An 8,715-nucleotide genomic window follows, 5' to 3' on the forward strand; every position below is an offset into this window, starting at 1 on the left:
CTCTCAAATAATCATTGTTGAAGCTGGATGGTGGGTATTTTGAGTTCATTATACTATTCTGTTTTTAAAATATGTGAATTTTTTTCATGATAAAGTTTTTCTAAAATATTATGGGAAGGGTGCTAAATATATTTCATTTGCCCCTCCAGATCCACTCTCCACCCTCCCCACCATGTTCTGTGCCTGGGAGGCTGACCTCTATGGATACAATGGTTCAATGGGCTCCCGTGACCTCTGTTGGGTTCAGAAAATGGGATACCTATAGGAGATGGAAGGGAGGAAAGAGAGGGAGATTGGGGTTTTTAATTTCCCGGGTTTTCTCACTGATGAATAATAGTGAACTGTCTGCCTCCAGCAACCAGCCAGGGGTCTCAGCTCACACCAGAGCTTTCTCCACCCATCCCTCTCTATTACTGGTCCCTCCCCTTGCCCCCTGGTACTGCCCTCTCCCTAGTGGTTTCCCTATACTCTGCCCACACTTTCCTAAATAGTCCCTTATTACATCCTTCTCAAATTACCCAATTTGGGTGTGCCATCTGTTGCTTACTGGGCCCCTGTCTGATACCAAAGGCAATCAGCTGCGAAAGGCAGGACTAGGGGAGGAAGCCCAGGGGAGGAGTGTAGGAGGGGTTGAAGTGCAAGGCATGGCAACAGAGGACAGAAGTGATAGCCAAAATACTTAACAACTGGTAGAGTACAGGCACCAGCCCATCAGAATGGATTCCATGTGTCAACAACTAGTACCGATACTAGTGCTGATACATTCCAGATGGATCTTAGCCCTGTTTGAGGGGCTCGAGACCTGCAGGACAGGACTGGTTGGGTTATTTGAACTCAAGTGTTCCCAGATGGTTGGGGCCTGGTGGTTAGGAAGACTCACAGATTCTCACCTCCCAGGGGAATCTCAGCTGCCAGCAGTGGCTCTGGGGGTGCAGCTGGAGAGCCTTCGTGGCTTCTGGGAAAGCAGCCCTTCAGTTCTCCCTATGGAGCTGGAGTGGGAAAGGTAAGTGGTGGCTCCATTAGAGGACAGTGCTCAGGCTGCAAAATCCAAATGGAGGTGGGCGGTGAGGGGAGAAAGGGCCTCTTTCCCATGCTGACATCTTGGTCTCACACAGCAAACAAACCAAACCAAAACAAAACAAAAACTGAGAAGGTAATGCTACAAAGATCATGTGGCTCCCTAACTCTATTGGGACAAAACCTCTTTTAAAATGTTTTAATTTTAAAATACATACATTTAACATTTTATTTAACTGACAGTTCAAAATGATCCATACATAAAGAGTATAACCAGATATACAGTGAGACATCTCTAAGGCCTGCCCCATCTGCCCAGTCCCCGTCTTCCCCAAATAGCCAGTGACTATAACCTTTCAGAGATTTTTTTTTTTTTTTTTTTTTTTTTGAGACAGGGTCTCACTCTGGTTGCCCAGACTGGAATGCAGTGGCATGATCTTGGCTCACTGTAGCCTCAAACTCCTTGGCTCAGGTGATTCTCCCACTTCAGCCTTCTGAGTAGCTGGGGCTACAATTGCACACCACCACACTTGGCTAATTTTTTTTTGTATTTTTAGTAAAGATGGGGTTTCACCATATTGCCCAGGCTGGTCTTGAACCCCTGGACTCAAGCAATCCACCAGCCTCGGCCTCCCAAAGTACTGGGATTATAGGCATGAGCCACCACACTCAGCCCAGAGATTTTTTTAACGCTGGTATAAACAAATATAAATATACATCTCCAATCCCCTCCTTTTAATACAATGTATGCTCTATTCCACATCATGCTTTTTTCCCTTAAAAAGGTATTGGAGACCTTTCCAAACTGATACATACAGAGTTTCCTTGTTCTTTATTTTGTTCTAGCTACGTGGTATTCCACTGTGCAGTAATGTATTTAATCATCCTTATTGACTGATATTTAGGTTGTTTCCAACCTTTTAAAATTACTAACAATATACATGCATTGAATGAATGAGTAGGTAGGTGAATGTTCAAATGGAAAACATTATGCATAAATAATTTCCCATGTCTGCTAATATATCTGTGGAGTAAATTCCTAGAAGTGAACTTACTGGGTCAAAGATCAAGATCATATGCTCCTGTAATTTTGATAGATACTGTAAAATTATCCCATCATATCCACAGATCCTACCCATACTCAAAGGGAGGGAATGATACAGAGTGTGTGTGCTAAGGGGCAGGAATATGGGAGTTGATATAGTTTGTATATTTGTCCCCTCCACATCTCATATTGAAATGTGACCCCCAGGCCAGGCACAGTGGCTCATGCCTATAATCCCAGCACTTTTGGAGGCCAAGGCAGGAGGATCACCTGAGTTTTGGAGTTTGAGACTAGCCTGACCAACATGGCAAAACCCCATCTCTATTTAAAATACAAAAATTAGCCATGTGTGGTGGTGGGCACCTGTAATCCCAGCTACTCAGGAGACTGAGGCAGGAGAATTGCTTGAACCCAGGAGGCAGAGGTTGCAGTGAGCGCTGAGATCGTGCCACTGCACTCCAGCCTAGGTGACAGAGTGAGACTCCGTCTCAAAAAAAAAAAAGTGACCCCTAGTGTTGGAGGTGGGGCCTAGTGGGAGATGTTTGGGTCATGGGGATAGGATCCCTCATGAATGACTTGATACCCTCTGCACAGTAATGAGTGAGTTCTCAAGCTATGAGTTCACATGAGAGCTGGTTGTTTAGAGAGTCTGGCACCTCTTCCCCTTTCTCCTGTTCTGTTTCTTGCTTTTTGATACACCTGCTCCCTCTTCCCCTTCTGCCATGAGTGGAAGCTTCCTGAGGCCTCACCAGCTACAGATGCTGGCACCGTGCTTCTTATACAGCCTGCAGAACTGTGAGCCAAAATAAATCTCTTTTCTTTGTAAATTACCCAGCCTCAGGTATTCCTCTATAGCAACACAAAACAGACTAACACAGGAGTCATCTTAGAATTCTGCCTACCACACTTTCATTTGTTCCTGAGTCCAGCTTTGCTCAGCCGTTGGCTTCAGCCTGGAGTCCAGATGACGTGGCTACTGTCCCTAGTTCAGGGGCCCACAAAAGCCATTCCCCATCCTTGTGTGCACCAGCACTTCCCCTATTTGGTTCTTGGCTAGACTCTGCCTCAGTTTCCTGGTTGCTGGCTGCATATCCATACTCTTTTTGTTGTTGTTGAGATGGAGTCCTGCTTTTTGCTTCAGGCTGGAACGCAGTGGCACCATCTTGGCTCACTGCACTGCAACCTCTGCCTCCCAAGTAGCTGGAATCACAGGCGTGTGCCAACATGCCTGGCTAATTTTTATATTTTTAGTAGAGGTGTGGTTTCGCCGTGTTGGTCAGGCTAGTCTCGAACTCCTGGCCTCAAGAGATCAGCCCGCCTCGACCTCCCAACGTGCTGGGATTACAGGTGTGAACCACTGCACCTGGCTGCATATCCATACTCTTCTAAAGACCAAATCATTTTACCAGTTGACTGTCAGCCCCCTACCCCAGGCACCAGGTGTTCCTGTCTCAGCCATTCCATGAAGAGTGGTCAGCATTTCTAGGGTAGTATTCAGAACCTGTAGACAACAATAAGCCCATGAGTGTCAGCCACACCAGTCACTTCCTGGCCCCTCCTCCCTCTCTTCTGCCTCTGAATACATAATCTTGAAGGGGGCCCACAATGATCCATGAATGCCACTGCTCTTTATGATCATGTCTTTAAAATGTATTTCCCCTGGAGTTTTTCATCCTCACACAGTCCTCTTTAGAATCTGAATGATTACATTTTAATACAATTCCTTCTCATCTTAAGGTATATTTCCTAAACTTCTTAGAGATACCAACAACAGATACTAGTTTCAAGAGTCTCTCAACAGATAACGGTTTCAAGAGTCTCTCTCTCCTGTCCATCTCCTTCCCTCCAGCCCCCATTTTTCCACTAACCTTCCCACCAGACCACCACAACAGGAGTTACATAGCATGCCCAGAAAAATCTTCTGCCTTAATGAAATTTGTCTTTTAGATTTGCAACCCTATTTGTAACGCTAGAGGTATTTTCCCAAGACAGGTATTTTATGAGTCATTGGGAGACCATTATCCCATGACCACATGTGAGACCATGGATATTTACCCACTAAGAAAGTTTAGATATTTTCAAAATTTACCTAGATAGGAACAGATTATTTTCAGCTGCAAATTCCTTTCTGGTGCAGATGAAAATTGTGATAATTTTTTTTAATATATGTCACTTACAGTTAAATTACATAAACACACAAATAGTGCACCAAATAAGATTTTGAAGTCCTTTATGTTTGGGGCTAAGAGTCAAACTCTTGTCTTGTCTTTACCAATGATGACTGCAAATTTTACAGAGGGTAATAGAGGAAGAATCTTCCTTAAATCAATCATAGGTAAATACTAACATCTTTCTATATTAGGTGCCAGGATTGACTTTGAAAGTGTCAAAGGGTGTATCTCTCTCCCTCTTCTAGTGACCATGCCTGAAGTCACACCATTAGATGCCTTTCCTCTTAGTCTTATAGGTTTTTTGCTCTTTAGGAGCCCCTCTACTTTTTTTTAAAAATTTTTTTTGAGACGGAGTCTCACTCTGTCGCCCAGGCTGGAGTACAGTAGTGCAATCATGGCTCACTGCAACATCCGCCTCCCGGGTTCAAGCGATTCTCCTGCCTCAGTCTCCTAAATACCTGGGATTACAGGTGCCGTAGCCACGCCTGGCTAATTTTTTGTGTTTTTAGTAGAGATGAGATTTCACCATGTTGGCCAGACTGATCTCAAACTCCTGACCTCAGGTGATCCGCCTGCCTCGGCCTCCCAAAGTGCTGGGATTACAGGATTGAACCGCCACGCCAGGCCCCTCTACCTTTTTTTTTTTTTTTTTTTTTTTTTTTTTTTTTTGTTTTTTTTAAAAAAAAAACCCCACACAGCGCTTCCTTTTTTTTTTTTTTTTTTTTTTTGGCAGTTTTATGGTTTTCTTTAAACACAAAACACGCACATGAGCTGCCTATTCATTTTCTTTGCTGCGCAGTATGACATTGAGGTTGGTGACTCTGATGGCCAGCTGGGCTGCTCTTTCCACGATGGCCTTGCAGTTCTTGGAGGAAACACTGTGAGCAATCTTAGCACAGTAAGATTTGTTGCACATCACCAGCACTTCCAGCTCCTCGATGTCATGGACTAGGAATTCCCGGAAACCACTGGGCAGCATGTGCTTTGCTTTTTTGTTGCTCTCCTAACCAACATTGGGCATCAAAATCTGGCCCTTAAACCTTCTACAAACCCTACTGTCAATACCTCTGGGTTTCTGCCAGTTAGGCTTCATTTTGAAATATCAGTCTGACTGGTACAGGATGAACTTTTTTTTTTTTTTTTTTTTTTTTTTTTTTTTTTTGAGACGGAGTCTTGCTCTGTCGCCCAGGCTGGAGTGCAGTGGCGTGATCTCGGCTCACTGCAAGCTCCGCCTCCCGGGTTTACGCCATTCTCCTGCCTCAGCCTCCCGAGTAGCTGGGACTACAGGTGCCGCCACTACGCCCGGCTAATTTTTTGTATTTTTAGTAGAGACGGGGTTTCACCTTGTTAGCCAGGATGGTCTCGATCTCGTGACCTCGTGATCCGCCCGTCTTGGCCTCCCAAAGTGCTGGGATTATAGGCTTGAGCCACCGCACCCGGCCTCAGGATGAACTTCTTAGTTCTCTTTTTGACGATCTTGAGTTTCACAAGGGGTCTGAGGGCAGCTGTGATGCCAAGGAGGGGATGGCTGCCACCTCTGTAGGCAGCGCTGAGGAAGAGAGAATATTCTCTACTATTTTATTTTATTGTTTTACTTTTTGAGACAGAGTCTTGCTCCATTGCCCAGGCTGCAGTGCAGTGGCACGATCATGGCTCACTACAGCCTCGACCTCCTAGGCTCAAATGTTCCTCCTGGGATTACATGTGTGAGCCACCATGCCAGGCCCATTTCTTTTAAAATTAAGCATTTTATCATGCCTGTCATCTCAGCACTTTGGGAGGCTAAGGCAGGTTGATCACCTGAAATCAGGAGTTTGAGACCAGCCTGGCCAACATGGTGAAACCCTATCTCTACTGAAAATACAAAAAAAAAAAAAAAANAAAAAAAAATTGGCCAGGAATGATGGCCAAACACCTGTAATCCCAGCTACTCGGGAGGCTGAGGCAGGAGAAATGCTTGAACCCGGGAGACAGAGGTTGCAGTGAGCTGAGATTGCACCACTGCACTCCAGCCTGGGCAACAAGAGCAAACCTCTGTCTCTAAATAAATAAATAAAATAATAAATTAATTAAGCATTTTATTTTGAGATAATTATAGATTCACATGCAGTTGTAAGAAAAAGTATAGAGACATTTCCATATATCCTTTACCCAGTTTCCCCAATGGTAATATCTTGCAAAACTTCAGTACAATAACACAAGCAGGATATTGACACTATTACATTGTCAATACAGGTACAGAACATTTCCGTCATCACAAGCATTCCCTCATGTTGCCCTTCTATGGCTATACTCCTCTCCCATCTCACCTTGATCCCTAGCAACCACTAATCTGTTATCCACTTCTGTGATTTTGTCAAGAAAGTTACAGAAATGGAATTATACAGTATATAGCCTTTTCTTTCTTTCATTTTCTTTCTTTCTTTCTTTTTTTTTTATTTTAGAAACAGGGTCTCATTCTGTCACCCGGGCTGGAGTGCAGTAGCTTTGACCTTCTGGGCTCAAGCAATCCTCCTGTCGTTGCCTCCTGAGTATCTGGACTACAGTGCACACCAGCATGCCTGATTATTTTTAAAAGTTTTTTGTAGAGATAGGGTTTCACTGTGTTGCCCAGACTGATCTTGAACTCCTTGAACTCCTGGCCTTAAGCGATTTTCCCACCTTAGCCTCCCGAAGTGCTAGGATTACAGGTGTGAGCCACTGTGCCCAGTCAGGTTTTTTTTTTAACTATTGAGTTTTCAGAGTTCTTTACAGATTCCATATACCAGTCCTTTGCTGGATAATTGGTTTACAAGTATTTTCTCCCAGTTTGTAGCTTGTCTTTTCATCTTCTTAGCAGAATCTTTCCCAGAGGAAAATTTTAAATTTTGATGAGGTCCAACTTATCAATTTTTCACTTATGGCTTGTGCTTTTGATGTTAAGTCTAAGATCCCTTTGCCTCTGCCTAAACCCCCACAATTTTCACCTATATTATTTTCTAAAGGTTTTCTAGTTTCGTGTATGACATTTAAGTTGGTGATCCACTTGAGTTAATTGTTGTTCATAAAGAGTAATATTTAGGTCAAGGTTCATTTTTCTGCCTATGGATGTCCAATTGCTCCAACATCATTTGTTGAAAAATCTTTATTTTCTCCATTTAGCTGTTGCACACCTTTGTCAAAGGTCATTTCACCATTCTTGTGTGGGTCCATTTGTGGGTTCTGTGTCCTGTTCTATTGATGGATGTGTCTTTCCCTCCACCAATAACACACAGTCCTAATTACTGTAGCTATATGATAAGTCTTGAAATTGGGTATAGTAATTCCTCCCACTTTATTCCTCTTTAAATTTTGTTTTTATTGAGTCCCGGCATGGTGGCTCACGCCTGTAATCCCAGCACTTTGGGAGGTTGAGGTGGGTGGATCACCTGAGGTCAGGAGTTGGAGACCAGCCTGGCCAACATGGTGGAACCCCAGTTCTACTAAATACAAAAAGTTAGCCAGAGGTGGTGGCGCATGCCTGTAATCCCTTCTTGGGAGCTTCTTGGGAGGCTGAGGCAGGAGAATCACTTGAACCCGGGAGGTGGAGGTTGCAGTGAGCCAAGATTGCGCCACTGCACTCCAGCCTGAGCAACAAGAGCGAAACTCCATCTCAAAAAAAAAAAGAATTATTTTCACTAGTCTAGTTCTTTACCTTTCCATATAAATTTTAGAATAATCTTGTGTATATCTGTAAAAATTCTTGCTGGGATTTTGATAGTATTTGCATAAAACCTGTATATCAACTGACGTCTTTACTATGTTGAATCTTCCAATCCATGAACATAGTATATTTCTCCAGATATTTAAATCTTTTGTTTCTTTCATCAACATTTTTGTAGTTTTCACCATACAAGTCCTATATATGTTTTTTCATTTTTATCGTGTTTAAATATGCATACAATTTATCATTTTAACCTTCTTTTATTTTTCTGAGATAAGATCTTGCTCTGTCGCCCAGGCTGGAGTACAGTGGCACGATCACAGCTCAATACAACCTCCACCTCCTGGGTTCAAGCTACCCTGCCACCTCAGCCTACCTAGTAGCTGGGACCACAGGCACACACCACCACACCTGGCTAATTTTTGTATTTTTTGGAGAGACAGGGTTTTGCCATGTTGCCCAGGCTGGTCTCAAACTCTTGGACTCAAGTGATCTACTTGCCTCAGCCTCCCAAAGTGTGGGGATTACAGGCGTGAGCCACTGCACCTGGGCTTAACCATTTTTAAGTGTACAGTTCAGTGGCGTTAAATATACTCACAATGTTGTGCAACCGTCATTACCTTCCATCTCCATAATTCTTTTCATCATGTAAAACTGAAACTCTATACCTATTAAACACTCTCCCAGCCCCTGGCAACTGCCATCTGTTTTTTTCTATGATTTTGACTATTCTAAGTACCTCATATAAGTGGAATTATACAGTATTTGTCTTTTTTTTTTTTTTTTTTTTTTTTTTTTTT

At 43.3% G+C, this 8,715-nt stretch overlaps 1 pseudogene; it reads right to left on the reverse strand.

The window, feature by feature from the left end:
- Nucleotides 1–5,008: 5,008 nt before the first annotated feature.
- The window catches only part of LOC108521989 (60S ribosomal protein L32-like), a 16,210-nt pseudogene continuing 12,503 nt past the window's right edge, over nt 5,009–8,715 (reverse strand).

This window comes from Rhinopithecus bieti, unplaced genomic scaffold (genome assembly GCF_001698545.2).
Source record: "Rhinopithecus bieti isolate Rb0 unplaced genomic scaffold, ASM169854v2 scaffold_63346, whole genome shotgun sequence".
Classification (NCBI taxonomy): Eukaryota; Metazoa; Chordata; class Mammalia; order Primates; family Cercopithecidae; genus Rhinopithecus; species Rhinopithecus bieti.